This window comes from Mustela nivalis (assembly GCF_964662115.1).
Source record: "Mustela nivalis genome assembly, chromosome: 6".
Classification (NCBI taxonomy): Eukaryota; Metazoa; Chordata; class Mammalia; order Carnivora; family Mustelidae; genus Mustela; species Mustela nivalis.
In genome coordinates this window covers 81,575,228-81,592,245 of record NC_139025.1, presented here as the reverse complement: position 1 = coordinate 81,592,245, position 17,018 = coordinate 81,575,228, and the positions used below count along the sequence as shown (strand labels likewise).

The window sequence follows — 17,018 nt, the reverse complement described above, 5'->3', positions numbered from 1 at the left end:
GTTGCTGCCATCTGCCCTAGTGGGATTTTACTCAGATCACTTCACTCAGTGATTTTCCTGGAATACTTTTGATATTAAAAAAATTGATATTGCAAACCTGGGATTAATGGATCTTCCCACAGCTGATGAATATCCAGCTTTCAGGCAAAAGCAGTTATAAATCTTCCTTTTGGTAGATTTATGGGGACCTTCTAGGACTTGGAAAATGTTGGCAATCTCTTTGGCCCAATGACCCTGTTGGCCTGCAAAATACAGCGAATGGCAGAGGGAGGCCTGAAGCAAAGCAAAGGAGTGAGAAGAACAGACTGGATAAAGAAGTCGTGAGGCCAAGGATGGAGAGGAGAGAAAGTGGTGCAATTGGGAATGGGTCTCATTATAAAGGGGAGGGATCAGGGCGCCTGGGTGGCTCAGTTGGTTAAACCACTGCCTCTGGCTCAGGTCATGATCCCGGAATCTTGGGATCAAGTCCCACAAAGGGCTCCCAGCTTTTGGGGGCATCTGCTTCTCCCTCTGACCTTCTCCCCTCTCATGTTCTCTCTCTCTCTCAAGTCTCTTAAAAAAAAAAAAAAGGCAGGGGCGAGATCATCAATCCCCATATGGGATGATGGGAGGATGTGTGGAGAAGGTGTTGGGACAACTGCTGACCAGCCTTACCCCTCTGCACCCACCTTGTTTACAATCTCAGTGGTCAGCTAGGGCCCTTCCTCCCAGAATCAATGCCTTACTGTTGATTGGGGACCATGCTTTGAAATTTAACAGGATTGTGGTAGAAATTCTCCTTACCCTCTTCCTTCCTTAGCTGAGCAAATGGAAGCAATGAGACTCAAGGACCTCATTGTGTGCCATTTCGCTCCAGCAAAGCTGATTTTATTAGCTTACTTTCTCCAAATTGGTACCAGTCCAGCTTGTAAATACATCCTTACATCCTACTAATTCACCTTAGGTTTGACTAATTAGTGGCTGTCTTCTAAACAAGGAATGCCTTTTAATGGTTTTTATGTGCAAATACAATACTGTAGGTTTACTGCTTAAACATCAGTAATTGTAAAAACCTAGTAATTCAAATGGTTATGGTTAAGATGAAAGTTTTGAATCCAATTTTTAAGTCTAGAAATGGGCTGTCATCTGTGACTAGGAACTATGTGTTCATTGTCAAAAGACCTGAAAGATTTTCAAGATCATGTAACAAATGAGAAGCAGAACAGGGATCTACCTCAGTCTGTTTTCGGTATCTTGGAAAAATTGATATCAGGATTACACTGGAAGGCTTCTTAGGGTTCAGCCTTATCATATTTCTGCTCAGGACTCAAAGAAAAAGAAGAAATGCCTCCGTACAAATCCTCTCATTTTCCAAGTAGCAAAAAAAGCAATTTATTGGCTTGTATATCTAGAAGTCTGAGAAGGAGATCAGGCATGGCCAGATCCAGAGGCTCAAAGTCCCCCTCTCTTGTTTTCAGTTTGCTTTTCTTTGTGCTGGTTTCTTCCTCAAGTGCACCACCTTTGGAGGACCCTTTGGAGGACGGAGTCCTCCCAGGCTGGGGCAGGCTTCCCTTGTCCTTAAAGCAACAGTCCCTCTTTTCTGACTGTGGAAATGGGAAAAATCTAAGAAGAGATTTGATGATCCCAGCTGGGCTCGTGACTTTCTTGGGAACCAATCATGTGCCCACTCTTGGGAAGAGGATTGTGTCAGGTCTATGTGAGCCACAGGGACTGAGAATGCGTGCGGGAAGGGAGTGATTCTCCCGTGAGATGCTAGAGGTGAAAACCTAGCTTTATTACAAGGATAACAAGGCGGATACATCCTGTTTTCTACTCCACCACCAATATGAATCTATGCATTCATTCTGCAAATACGGATGTACGAGGCCTGGCCGGCTGCGAGGGTCTTCAGGTGAGGGAGATGGGTTCGGCCTCTAAGGGAGAGTGAGTTCTCCGCAAGGGTTCTCTTGGTCACTTGCAAAACACCCTCCAGACTAGGAAGGGGCAACTGCACCTCCTCCAGGAAGTCCGCTGACACCAGGCGATCCTGCTGGCACCTGCCGACCATGGCCCTTTTCAGCTTCGTGGGGCTCCTCAGTGGGCTCTGTGAGGACCGCGAAGGAACAGCAGGTGGAGAGCGCGCGGGAAAGAGGAAAGCGCGTGGCAGAGGGGAGAGCGCGCGTCGCTCTCTCCTCGGGACCCGGCTGTGGCGCCCCCTGCAGGACGCCTGGAGCACCTGCGCCGCGGACACCTGCTGGTCTCCGCCCGCGTCGTTCCTTCCGGATCCCGTAACAAAGTGGGCCTGGGAACGCTTGGTTTGAAGCGAGGCCAAGCTGCGTCTGTTTACCACCTGCACCTGACTAACGGGCCGCCCCGTGAGCGCTGAGTAAAGGAGCCCAAGCCCCGCGTCACGGAAGGCCCCGCGCGCCTCCCCAGCCCCCCGGGCCAGCCCCCGGCCCGCCTCAGGGTCGGCGTCGCGCTCCCTCGCCTCACCGTTTCCTGCTCCGGTGAGTTTGCTCAGCCGCAGTCACCGCCCCAGTCCTCATCGAAATCACATCGACTGCTGCTGTTTTGAGTGCTTTGAGGTAGACACTCGGCTAGGCACTGTGCATCCAATTTCTTTTCATCTTCTCAGTCGCCCTTCGGGAGGGCGTTTCAGCCATGTGTTACCGACGACTGAGGCTTACAGAGAAGCAAGCGGCTCTCGTGGTTAGGCAGCGACAGGGTCAGGCTAGAGCCACAAGAGGGCGCTCCTCATTTTCTATGTTCTGGGGGGGGGGGGCTCGCTTTTCCCGGGGGAACCCACATTGTATTTTGACTCCTGTAGAAACCCATGTAAACACCGTCTGTCTGTCTGTCTGTCTGTATTCATGTATACGCACGCGTGTGTGCATGCATGCATGCATGTATATGTATGTGTGCATGTTTGTGTGTATGTGTGTTTATGTGCATGTATATTTGTATGTGAGTGTGTGCATGCATGTTTATGTGTGCACGTGTATGCATGTGTATGTATGTGTGTATTGGGTGTGCATGCACGTGCACGCATGGATGTATGTGTAAGTGTGCATGTGTGTGTTGTGTGTTTATATGTACATATGTATCATATAACACTATTATATGTTTATATGTATGCATGTATGTACTGGAGGGACCGGGAAGCATCAGGAAGTGGGCTGCTGTATTATGAGCACATTTCTGGAACTGGAAATTATGTTACATCTGTTGTGACAGGAGGCAGAATTTTTGAATTAGGCATTGTGTACGATTTGGGAAGTTGGTCATCAGTACCATATGGGGTGATACTGTAAAGCTACCAGAGGCCTTTGTGAGTTTTGGCTGCCAAGCCACATCATGTGTGCATGCCTGCAAGCTTACACACTTTTCTAGATCTTCCTGTCAGGTTAGTCCTGGGTTCTCTTGCGTTGGTAACATTCAGGGTTAAAGTCTGGAGCAGCTGCTTTCCTCTGCCTAAGGTAGTCTAATGACACCAGCCTTCCTTGCAGCCAACCCCCAACTCCACAATTTCCTCTTACTCTCAAGTCTTGGTCTGACTGATGGTTCGCCATGTCTAAGTAGCACTTACTCTTTTTATTTTTTTTTTAATTTTTTAAAAAAGATTTTATTTATTTATTTGAGAGAGAGAGACAGTGAGAGAGAGCATGAGCGAGGAGAAGGTCAGAGGGAGAAGCAGACTCCCCATGGAGCTGGGAGCCCGATGCAGGACTCGATCCCGGGACTCCAGGATCATGACCTGAGCCGAAGGCAGTCATCCAACCAACTGAGCCACCCAGGCGTCCTGCACTTGCTCTTTTAAAAAAAAAATTTATATGTAAATATCTGTTTTGCACACCTTCCACTTTGATCAATGATAACACAAAGGAATATATAGATGTATACAATATGCCCTTAAAAATATTTCTTTTTGTTTTTAAAGATTTTATTTATTTATTTGTCAGAGAGAGAGAGAGAGAGTAAGCACAGGCAGACAGAGAGGCAGAGGGAGAAGCAGGCTCCCTGCTGAGCAAGGAGCCCGATGTGGGACTCGATCCAGGACACTGGGATCATGACCTGAGCCAAAGGCAGCCGCTTAACCAACTGAGCCACCCAGGTGTCCCTGCCCGTAAAAATATTTCTTAATTCATTTTTTTATTGAAATATAGTTGACACACAATGTTACATTAGTGTCAGGTATTCAACATAGTGATCTGACAACTCTGTACACTTATGCAAGTGTAGCTACCATCTGTTTCATTAAATTACCATTATTAAAGTACCATTATTAAAATTATTAGACATTATCAAAATACCATTGATTATATTCTTTATGATACCTTTTATCCCTGTGACTTAATCATTATATAAGTGGAAACCTGTACCTCACACCCTTCCTTCCCCCCCTTTGCCTGTCCCTCCCCCGGCATTCTTTTCTCTGGCAACCACCAGTTTGTTCTCTGAATTTATGGGTCTATTTCTGCCTTGTTTGTTCATTTGTTTTGTTTTTTAGAATCCACATGTAAGTGGAGTCATATGGTATCTCCTTGTCTCTGTTGGAGTTATTTCACTTAGCATAATACCCTCTAGGTCTAGAGGGAAATCCTTCCAGTGGGCAGATTTGTGAGCAGTACCCTTGTTTGTCCCTTCTGTATGGTGGCCTGAGGTAGTTTATGTGGACTCCTAGGCAGCAGTGAATAATCTGGTTAGGAGACTGGATGGAACAGGTGTGGCAGCTCCAAGACCAGGATTCTGGAGAAGCATATGATTGAACCACAAGAGTGAGCACAAAACATGTAGACCTTTATGTTGACCATCAGTACCCAGTGGAAGAGTCACCCTGCAACCATGTACACGAAATGACGCATCTGGTAGATGTCTGTCAGCTTATGCCCTTGGTCATCCCCAGTGCTCACACAGCGGGTCCATGGGTGGTGGAGCTGTAATAGCAGGGACAGAGGCTCTGCAGGGATTGCCTCTGACTGAAGCTGGTCCAGTTACTGTCACTGCTGAATATCCAGTGTGTTGGTGGCAGAGCCCAAAAATGAACTCTTAATATGGTACCACTTCTTAAGGAATCCGGCTAGATTTGCTGGCAAGTTGAGGCTATCAGGCCTTTTTTTTACGCTACGGGGTCCATCCTTTACGGAAGAGATCCCTTCAGATACCTGTTTTCCTTTCTGTGCTCTGTTGGTTTCATCAAAGGTTTACAGAGTGTCTGCTTCTGACAAGGGATCCCATGTAACAGCTTTTCATACTAGGGGCCTCTTTTTTACAGTGAAGGAGGTGTGATAGTCAGCGTTTGAGCCAGAATCACCTGGGCCTACCATATGCCGTATTGCATAGGAGCCAAACAGAAGGTTGGAATGGCCTCTGATGCCTTTTACCTCTCAGCTGGAATCAGCTGGCCGCAGATGTCAACTCTGACATTGAGATAGGGCCTCAAAGGCACCCGGGGACTCTGGATGCTTATGTTTTCATAGAGGCTAGAGGCCAGATGAGTAGGAACACAGTTTTGGGAGGGTATGTTTGTGGGACACTAGCTATCTAGGAGCAGGGGCAAGGGAAGAGCTGCAGAAGATGGTGGCAGACAACCAAACAAAACCCACAGATAGGTCTCTACATCAGCTGTCTGTGGTTCTGACCAATGCCTCTGAGGGAAGATGTGGGAGTCTGTACTTTAAAAACCCCTAGAGGTGAGCTGGGTACTCGTGCAGGCTTGGGAACCATGTCAAGGTGGAGAGAGGCTCAAATACGGAGCAGAAAGAGGCAGATGTAAGTCCTGGCTTTACTGCTTGCCCACGGTGACCTCCCTTCATAAAGAGGTTCCGGCTTAGTCATATATACTCTTTTCTCATTTGTAAAATTGGGCTTTTGATATCAGATGGGATAGCAGTGTGTCAACCATTATTAAGTGAGTTAATATATATAAGGCACATAAAGCGGTGTCTGAGAAGCACCAGAGTACTATGAAAACATCAGCTACTGGAGTGCCTGGGGGGCTCAGTTACTTAAGTGTCTGCCTTTGGCTCAGGTTATGATCCTCAGGGTCTTGGGATCAAGCCCCATGTTGGGCTCTCTGCTCAGTGGGGACTCTGCTTCTTCCTCTCCCTGTGTGCTTTCTCTCTTAAATAAATAAAGTCTTTTTAAAAAATCAGCTATTTTTATGTGCACAGAAGAAGGACTGAAGAGGGCCAAAGACAGACCTGAGTTTTCCCTATCAGTGCTTCCAGAATCCAGCAGTGGGGGCCAGGGCTCCCCTTCCTTTCTTTCTCTTCCCCCTACTTTTTATTTGGAAATAATTTCAAACTTACATGCCAACATAAAATAGTGCAAGTAGCACCCATATCCCCTTTACTCAGATTCACCTCTCGGGACACTTTGCTCCTGTTTGTCATTTGTGTTCTTGATCGTTCTTCTCTCTGTAAATATGTGGAGTATTTGTATGGACACATTTATATACATGTACACACATTTATATATGTATATACATGTGTATACACGCATGTATATACATATGCATATACACATATACGTGTATGTATAGGTATCATATATGCATGCATGTATGCATTTTTCTGAATAGTTTATGGAAGTTACATGCATTATGGCCTTTAGCCCTAAATACTGCATTATACTCAATACTAAACTACAATACTAAATCTACCAAATGCTGCAATAGGGGTAGTCTCTTGTCTCACAGTACAGTTATCAACCTCACAAAGTTTCACTGATACAGCATTTTACCTAATCTTCTGCTCATATTCCAGTTTTATTAGTTGATATAATGATGTCCTCCAGAGCACTGTCCCCTCTAGTATAGGCTCCAGTGTCATGCCAGGGATTACATGTAGTTGTCATGTCCCCTTAGCTTTCTTTAACCTGGAACATGTCCCTAGCCTTTGTTTGTCTTTTATAACATCGACCTTTCCCCCCGAGTTTTATTGAGATATAATTGGCATGGAACATGGTGTAAGTCTTAGAGGTACAAAGTGCCGATCTGTTACACCTATAGATTGTGAAATGATGACCACCCTAGCGTTGGCTAATACCTGCATTATGTCTATAATCACCCTTTCATTTTGGGGAGAGAACATTTATGACCTAATCTCTTCACCACTTTTGAATATATGAAACAATATTATTAACTATAATCACTACGCTGTGCAGTAGATTCCCAGAACTTACTCATCTTCTAACCGGTGCAGAGGTGGAAAGCATATATTGAGGGTCGTCAAGCCCATGGGCAGGCATGTTAAGGTCAGGCTGGACCAGTTCCAGAGTGAGTCTACAGTCACATCATTTTCCTTTGGGTCCTAAGAGACACCTCTATTGTCTGCAGAGTATTAGGTTGTGGTTGTATATACAAGAGCATGTAAGTTATGAGTATAATCTTGCTTCTCTCTGGGAAGGTAAACCATCATTTTAATTATTATTTATTTAGCGCAACTCTGAGGTCTCTGAACTGCTATTTCTTCCTAATAATAACGATAATAATAGTATAAAAAACCAGCAACAATAATGATAATTTCCTGTCTCCCTGGGGTACTGTGAAGATAAAATGAGATAATGAACTAAAAAATGCTTTGTAATCCAAAAAGAACCATCATTATACTGTGTGTGGCTCAATACCTATCATTAGCAATGTGTCTTTGGGTGGGCCACCCCCTTGTAAGTTGAAGAGAGAGTTTATGTGATATTTTTATTTTGGACAGAGTTTGTAGACACAGACTTAACATTTCCCCCCTCTTTTTTTTGGGGGGGTGAACACAACTAACTTGTAATGAGAATCTGCCATAGGCCAGGTGCTTTCTATATACCATCTTACTATAATTAAAAATAAACTTTGTTATTACATAGAATCATTGTTCTTGCTCTTTTTTATCTGAAGTATTTAAGAGCAGGCTGCAGATATGAAACCTCAGCACCTCTAAATACTCCACTGAGTCTTTCCCCTAAATAGTAATTTCCTTAGTAACTACCCTACAGTCCAGTACTCCAAGTGAAAAAAAAAAGAAAAGTCAAGGGGCGCCTGGGTGGCTCAGTGGGTTAAGCCGCTGCCTTCAGCTCAGGTCATGATCTCAGGGTCCTGGAATCGAGTCCCACATCGGGCTCTCTGTTCAAGGGGAGCCTGCTTCCCTTCCTCTCTCTCTCTGCCTGCCTTTCTGCCTACTTGTGATCTCTCTCTCTGTCAAATAAATAAATCTTAAAAGAAAAAAAAAAAAAAGAAAAGAAAAGTCAACACTAATACATTTCCATCCAAGTTTTCCCAGCTGTCCCAACGATGTTATTTTTTCCCTTTCTGGTCTAGGATCGAGCCCAGGCTCACACGTATTTAGTTGTCATGGCTCTTTAGTCTCCTTCAGCCTGGAATGGTTCCTCAGTATTTCCTTGAGTTGCATGACCTAGAAAGATTTACAGAGTAGTGACCTTTCCATTCCAAAGGATGACATTTAGTGTGGGTCTGGCTGCTGTGTTCCCATGAGCAGACTCGTGCCATACGTTCTCAGCAGGAATTACACGGACAGGATGCTGTGCTCTTGGGGCATCAGCCCAGTGAGCAGCTGATGGTCACTCTTCCTGTTAATATCTGATGGGATTTATCCCGACCACCTTGTCAAGTTGGTTTCTGCCAGATTTCTCCACTGATAAAGCCACTGTTTCCCCCCCATTGTGATTAGTAAATATTTTGTGGGAAGATATTCTGAAATTACGTCAGTATCCTGTTACTCATTAAATCTCTACTCATCTGGGGGCGCCTGGGTGGCTCAGTGGGTTAAGCCACTGCCTTTGGCTCAGATCATGATCCCAGGGTCCTGGGATCGAGCCCCACATCGGGCTCTCTGCTCAGCGGGGAGCCTGCTTCCTCCTCTCTCTCTGCCTGCCTCTCTGTCTGCTTGTGATCTCTGTCTGTCAAATAAATAAATAAAATCTTAAAAAAAAAAAAATCTCTACTCATCCGCCTTAGCAACTACTAATAACTTACGCCATGGTTGCCAAATGGTGATTGTCCATTTCCATCATTTTATTTCCACTTATTAGTTGGCATTTTACTGTAAGAAATAATTTTTTCTTCTTCCCCACTTATTTATTTACCCATTTTTATCTTTAAGTTTTCATGAACTCTCATTTTATTCAATAGGCTGTAAACCATCACTATCACTTATTTTGATGTTTCAAATATCCAAGTTTGGCTAATGGGACCCCTTCCAGCTGACTCCTTAGTCCTTTTGACATATCTTCATTAACCTACATGCACTTCCTTACTTTCTGACACAGCAGAATATTCCAGATTCGTCTTGGACTTGTACTCATTTATTTATTGATATCTTTAAGGTCTTATAGATTCTTACTTTATTCAATGGTTGTAACCCATCACTACCCCATTATTTATTTCACAGTAACTGCTCCTTTCACCTCTAATCTGTCTCCCTTCAGAGTCATCCTATACTTTCACCAGATCAATCTTCTAAAATCTTACCTTAGCCTACTGTCATTATCTTTTGAACAACTGACAGCTTTGAAGAAGCAGAAAAAAAATCGAAGTTTCCCACCTGGCATTCAAGACACCCCATACTCCATCCTCATCATCCCTGGTATCTAATTTCCCATGATCTTCCTCATTTGCTTCTCAGTGGGTGTCCTAAGCACCTCCCCTCCTCCTATTCTTTCCCCCACTCCTTCCCCCCTCCCTTCCTACCCTCCATATTTATCTAGAAGCTACAACGTGCCAGGTGTGGTACTGAGAATATGGAGTGAATGAAACAAAGTTCTTGTCGTTGTGTAGCTTATCATGGAGACAGAAAGTAATCATGGGAATACATATACATCAGGTGATAATAAATGTTGTGAGAACAAAACAGGATACTGAGATAGAGTGGATTTTGTGTGAGGGAAGGTGTGTTTCTCTCTGCCCGTGTGTGTGCAGCCTGAGTGCAATTTTATGTAGAGCTCATCTAGTACTGACTTTGCTTGTGCCGTTTCTTCTGTTTCACATGCTATCTCCTGTTGACATTTGAGCTTGAATCTGAAGAAGTGAGATTCTTTTTCCCGTCTGCATGAAGTTTTCCCAAACACAGTGACCTTTCCTCTTCTGAGCAAATAAAACTTGGTAGAAAACATGAATCTGTATATTACAGGATGTTATATTAAATTGATAAAATTAGGCTCGGCAGTATAAATGGCACACGTTTTTGAGGTTAAGAGCTAATCTTGTCTGTATATTTGTTTTTCCCTCTTCTATTCTCTCTCTCTCTGTACCATTAGGAGATGCTTAATCAGTTTAAATTAAATATAAATAAAATAATCAGCGAAAATGGACTTAAAAGAGAGGAAGGATGGTGAGACTTTCAGGAGTTAATGGGTAGGTGACTGTAGCAGCCCTGTCCAGAATGCTGAGCTGTGATCACATCCAGTTCTAGCTTTTGTTGGTTTGAAAACTCGGAGTCTCTTCTACTAGGGTTTTATTTTCTAAATTTCAGAGATGGCAGATGATTGACTGAATGTTTCACATCAGATTTCAATGTCAGCTGCTCTTGGTGGTTATTTCTGATTGATTTTACTTCCTGGTAAATTCTTGCAACAGACCTCAGGGAAAAAAAATCACAATGTCAGAACTGTTGTTAGCCTAAAGCAAGCAAGTAAGCAAAATACAAGTCTGTAATCAATTAGGCCAAACTCCTCCACGTTATTGGAGTTTTATATTTTTTCCTACCCTTAAATAAACAGTATCTGCCAAATTTAAAGTTTAGGCTAGGTACTTTCTGCTCTGAATCCCTGAAGTGTTTCCCAGGTTGTTTCTGCTTTTCCAACGTGGCTTTTCAGGAGGGCTATGATGAATTGCACGGATAGTGCTGTAGGTGGCGCTGTGTACTCAGTGCATGGTGGTCCTCGCGTCTCCAAGAGGTTCGTTTGGAGATGGCGTCTGGCATCTTTTTAGTTAAACTTGATCTATCCGCTCAGCTTCTGTCGAGCAAGTCTGAGAAACAGATTAGCCGATTTCTGACCCTAAACGGAAGGTCAGCCGTTATGTGCTCAAATGCAGCGTTCACCCCAGCCTGGATCATGTCCCGCGCTGGGCTTTGGAATTACGCCCCCAGGCTATGAAAATGACCCTGAGGTGTTTCTTCGGAGCCTCTGCCTAGCAGCCTTTTCTGGGATTTGTGCGTGGAAGCAGAGACTACAGCAGAGTCACATTCTAATCCTACGAGGACAGAGGAGTTGGGTTGGACCTAACTCATCAGCTTCTTTTGGAGCAGCAAGGCTGCTTGGTGATGGAGGAGGCAGAGCTCAATTTCTGAATCCAATATTGCCCTTGAAAGTGGGCACCTACTTGAATGAGGCCTTTGTTGCTCCTACCCTGCTCCCAAGTCTTGGAGCTTGTTGTTGTTGTTAAAAACCTTCGCGACCGAATATTCCGGAAACTCCCGTCTCAGACTTCGTCTGTGCTCTGTGATTGTGTGCCGCTCAGCACTAAGAACAGGGTGCCGAGCAGATCATTTGTCAGCCAAGCTGCGGGATCTCAAATTCCTTAATTAAGCTTGCAGGTTTCAGGTTTCAGAAAATGAATCCATGTCTTACTTTTATAGAATACGAACATGTAGAACTGAGAGAATTGGAAAGCACCTTAGAACAGTGTGCTACACGACCTTCTATTATATTACAATTCTGATTCCCTAAACACATTGACTAAAAGCATGTCTAACTTGGAGTGTCCCTTATATTTTCTTGCATCAAAGGAATGAGATGTCACTTCCCGTCACATTTCTGTAATGAAGTTATTGAAGTTGAATTTGATTTTTTTTTTCCTGTTTATTGTTTTCTGATGACCTCTCTTCTTACTTGTGACCAGTAGATGGCTCTGTGGTGTTCTCGGATTGACACACATTTGTTTGGTGCAGCTAAATATATGAGGTTAATTCACTTCTGCCCTGGCCAGTGGGGAAATATTGGGCTGTGTGATTCAGCCCCACAGGTGACGAGAAGGGCGGTTGAAGGCTTCCTTGCCCCTTGCCCCCATCAGCATCTCTGCCCTTGGTATCTGGATTTTTTGAGGGCCTCTGTTTGTGTGTGTGTGTTTGTGGAGAGGGGTTGTCCCATGGAGTAGTCAGAGGATGAAGCCGTCAGATACTGAGTCTGGGCCATGTGGCTGGCAGTCCTTCTGGATGGTCAGGGGACAGTGTGCTGGCTACTGTCAATAACAGATCATCTCCAGATGGCAGAGGAAAGGCTGATTAGCACGGCTGCTCTGATTTTAGGCATAGAGTGCCTTCTTGAATAGAATGGAGTCTGGGTCATTGTGAGCATGAAGTCAGTTTCCATTTGGTTTTCTGGTGCTGGTGGTTGTTGCCTGAAGGCAGGGGAACGTGGGGACACATCTCTGGATGTTGCCTGTCCTTCTGTCCACATATCTGTCCAAATGAAGGCCCTCTGTCAATTCCTCGCATCTCTCCCCTTTTATCACCCTTCCCTCCTCCTTCCCCATCACTCACCCTAGGGTTGTTTGTGCCCAATCACATGTTTTTCTAAATCTTTGTGTCTTACTTTTTGAGGTAGAGATTGCTAGTGCTCACTCACATCTGGCTTCTCTTTCCTTCTTGGGCACATGCGAAGACGAAGCTTTCCCGTCTCTTATCGTCAGGTAGGACCGTGTGACTTGTTCTAGCCAAAAAAATATGAATGGAAATGATTCTTAAATGGTTCCATGTAGTATGGATCGAACTCTGTACTCACTGCCCCCCCCCCCATGCATATGTTGAAGTCTTAACACTCAGGACTTTAGAATGTGACTGTTTTTGGAGATGGGGCCTTTAAAAAGGTAATTTTGGTAAAATGAGATCATAAGGGGGGTTGCCTAATCCAGTGTGACTGCTTCCTACAAGAAGAGGATGAGGTCAGGGAAGTGCATGTAGAGAGGGAAGACCACAAGGAGAATGCAACAAGAAGGTGGCTGTTTGCAAGCCAAGCAGAGAGGCCTCAGGAGAAGCCAAACTGGTGGACAACTTGGCTTTGGACTTCCAGCCATCAGAACTGTGAAAAATAAATTTCTGTTGTTTTAGCTGCCCAGTCTGCAGTATTTTGTTATGGCAGCCTAAGCAGACTAATACACAGGCTGAAGAATTTTAAATTGAATTTTGAATTTTAAATTTTAAACTGAGCTCCCCATTTTCTCTCTTCTTTTGCTGTACTGACCTTCGTGTGTTCTAGATGATATTGCTAGAGAGTGAGGAGGAAGGCCCAACTCAACTAAGTTGTCTTGTGCTAAAGCCGCTGATGTTTCTGGTTTGGTTTTTGCTGTAGGATAGCCTGATAAGAGTCCGGTGGACTGATTCAACCTGGACTTTGCCTTTTGAAAACAAAAAGCTAAGCATATGACCTTTTAGATCTACAGTTGCATGGGAGGAACCCTCCTTGAGGCAAGGGATGCGTCACGTTTGAATGCATGAATAGGGCTGGCTCACAGAGTAACTGGGAATTGGAGGTGAAAAGAATTGGTTAATACATCAAAATATTCTACTGCAACAATTACACAGGCTCTCAGTGGATCTAAGAAGGTTCCTCTTAGTGTTCAAGCTGTGCCCCACAGGTCGCAGAGATTTGCTAAGATGCTTCTGGTGGGTGACACAGACAAGGTGAGCCTCTGGCTTTTCTCTCTTTAATTAGAGCAGCTCTACTTTTATCTGTTCAGAGTTCTGTGTTTTCATTTAAATGAAGAGTTCTATTGCTAAAAAAAGTTTTTAGAAAATCACTGCAGTAGTTCCAAACAGTCAAATACATACAGATTTTGTGAGTATGTACAGTCTTTGCAGGTTGAAGTTTTGTTCGATTCAGGGAGAGCACTATATGGATGAGTTCAAGGTCATGGGGGCTCAGTTCTGCTCAGTTCCTTGACCAAAAAAAAAATCTCTGACTCATGGAAATAGATCTGTGCAAAGTAGAAGATTTACTTATTGTGGGTCTTCGTATTATTTTATGTTTAAAAAAGTATTTATGGAAGACACCAATGGCATATAGTGGTTCAGTAGTGATACTAGAACCAAGGCCTGAACTCTGGCTTTCATATGCTGTCACTCCCCATCCTGCACTGACAGCAGATATTGCTAATTGATCACAGAACTAATTGCCACAGAGTTCAGATATGGTCCTGCCATTCTTCTCAACACAGTGCTCTGGGCAACCTCTTCCAGCTAACTGATGTTAGCACATTCAATGAGACCTCTTTTAGAATCTTTATGCATAATCAATAATGATTGGGATTCGTTATCTGTGTCTTTGAATGCTGGGATTTAGAGCTGTAGTAAAGTTGGTACCTTGGTGGTTAGTACATCTGGAAGCCCACAGTGGCCGTGCTGATTTAAATTTAAATTCGAAGTGTGTTCTATGTAAAGGTCCTGTTGAATCTGAGTATTTGAAAAGAGAATGGGTCAGGATTCTGGCTGATAACAAATAGCACACCCAAAGTGATTTACTGTAGAGAATTTACTGAAGGGACTATGACAGGGTTCAGGGCAGGATCAAGGAACCCTAAAAGGGATGGTGAAGCATCCAGGTACAGGTACAAGTGAAAATAAATTCTCATCTTCTGGCTTGAATGCAAACAGAGGAATAGTGTTTGAGGATACTGGGGAGAACGGGAGACCAGGAAGAGTGATCTTCTATAGGAACTGGGCCTTAGGCTGAGGGACATAGCTAGGGGAGATGGAGCATAGAGGGACTGGGGGAGCAACATCCTGATCCTTCTTTCCTTCTGCCAGTTAATCTCTCAGTGCTTTTAGTGTCTGAGCCCTATTTACTGAACAGACCATTCACTGAATTCTTCGCAGTTTAATGAGAAAGCCAGAGGTTAAGGAGCTCAGGTGATGCAGACCATAGAGGTCAGCTTCCAGGGTACAGAGAGTGGAGGAGAGATCTGGCGGGTGGGATGAAGAGTAATCAGCTTGGGGAAGAGGGACTTGATCTGACATGTTCATTGCCATATCTCCAACATGGGTGCTGGACACATAGTAAGTACTCAACATGCATCTGTTGAATGAATGAATAGATATCCTGCATACCAGACATGTGGCCTTTATACCAAAATGCCCATCTCAGAATTTAGCAATTATCGAGGCATTCTATGGAAGTGTCAGACATGGCCTTTCTCCACTGGGAAGTTGACTTTTAGCATATGATTAAAACAATATGCTTAATTTGTTTCTGCTCACCTATAAAGAGTTGGTTGGATGATCCAAAGAGGTTATATACATTTCACAAAGAACTTCCACTTCCATTTCACTTACGTATTACTGTATAACAAATCACCTGGAAACTTCGTGCCTTAAAGCAATTATTCCATTTTGCTTACAGTTTTTGGTGTCAGGAATTCCAGAAAGACTCAGCTGAGTGTTAGCTGGGTGGCTGGGGGCTGGGAGGATCCATTCCCGAGATGGCCTCTTCAGCTCCTATCTGGGGTCTTGGGGGTTCCTTGGCCTCTCTTTATCCACGTGGCTTCACCCTACAGGGCTCCTCCATATGTCTCGGGATTCTCAGAGTATGTTGATCTCAGGGGAGTAGCACTTTTTTACTGGTGGCCACAGGGCCAGCCCAGATTCAAGGTGCTGGGGACAGAGGCTCCACATCATGATGGGGGAGTAGCAAGTTCACACTGCAGAAGAGCAGGTGGAATGGAAAATGGACAATGTTGCCAATTTTAGAAGATACAGTCTGTTGTAACTCATTCATACAGCTCTCTATTCAGCTTGTTATTCTAGTTCTTTCTAAGGCCACCTTCTTGATTTTAGCTACAATTTTGTTAACCACATGAATGTATGCTGGACACTGTGCTAATTACTCCTATACAAAAATCTCCATTTAAGTCTCACAATCAGCCATGAGTTATTTCCATTTCCCAGAGGAGGAAGATGAAGCCCGGGGAGAACAGTCATCTTGCTTCAGGTCCCTCAGGTAGTAACTCAAACTGGGTTGGTTTTAGAAAGGCTTTATGTATGATGCTTTCAAATACATATAATGCCACAAAATAGAGTTAAGTAAGTAGGTTAGAAAATCGTAGCTGAGAGAAAGGGAGGATGAAATGGGTGGGAGGTTAGTGTGCACAGGACCTACCCTCAGGTTCTGGGAACTTGCCTGGCATAGGCTACACATTTGGTATTAAGACTTGTAGTAGACAACACAATGAAAGAAAGGTGAGCATTTCATATGAGTGCGGGGGGCTGGTGTCACTATTCCTATTCTTGAAGCCAAGAAAATGAATACTTGGAAAATGATACTCTCATGGGCCCCCAACACAGCAACCCCCATTGTCTGTTTTCATGGGGCATTTTCTTTCAAAATGCCTCAACACAGATTCAAAAAAATATATATGTAGGGGAGCATTCGATGTCAGGAAGCAATGCCCTTGAGTAAAATCATGCCCTTGGCCACAACCCCCACCATTCAGAGAATGTTAGTCTTGGATAGAGTTATAGGGAGGGTTTCTCAAGTCTCCTTATTTTTTTTTAAAAAGATTTTTATTTATTTATTTGACAGAGGGGTGGGGAAGCAGGCTCCCTGCTGAGCAGAGAGCCTGACGTGGGGCTCGATTCCAGGACCCTGGGATCATGACCTGAGCCAAAGACAGACAGACCCTTAACTGACTGAGCCACGCAGGCGCCCAAGAGAAAATATCTTAAAAAGAAAATAAAAGAAGCTTGACCTGAAATGGATAGATAATAAAGAGTAAAGGAAAGGAAAATTTAAATTAGCACAAATCAGGACAACAACAAAATTCTTAGCAATAATAACAAAGAAAAAGGTAAAAAAACCTTGTAATAGACCCAGATTGTTTGCCTGATAGAGAAATATCTAACCACCACAAAAATAGTATCTACCCATTACAAGTTCCCATGGTAGGGCTGGGTCTCTGTGCTGGAGTATCTATCTCCTGTTGTCGTAGCAGGGACGTTTTTGGCAAGATGAAAAAGGCAAGTAGGTATGAGATGCCCTTGACTTTTTGCCCAGCAGGTTGCACTCTCTGCCTTTAACACTTTCTTTGAAGTAATGATAGGGCA

General features: G+C 43.9%; 2 long non-coding RNA genes across 2 annotated transcripts in view; one reads left to right on the top strand and one right to left on the bottom strand.

The window, feature by feature from the left end:
* Positions 1-1,750: 1,750 nt before the first annotated feature.
* On the bottom strand, positions 1,751-2,687 carry LOC309867046. The gene is made up of 2 exons (XR_014312956.1): positions 2,473-2,687; positions 1,751-2,083 (listed from the first exon to the last, which is right to left on the bottom strand). It is a non-coding gene; the product is annotated as an uncharacterized lncRNA (long non-coding RNA).
* LOC309867045 overlaps positions 2,078-17,018 on the top strand; it is a 216,673-nt gene continuing 201,732 nt past the window's right edge. The window contains exon 1 of the long non-coding RNA XR_014312949.1: positions 2,078-2,486. This is a non-coding gene — a long non-coding RNA (uncharacterized lncRNA). The remainder of the gene's footprint in view (positions 2,487-17,018) is intronic.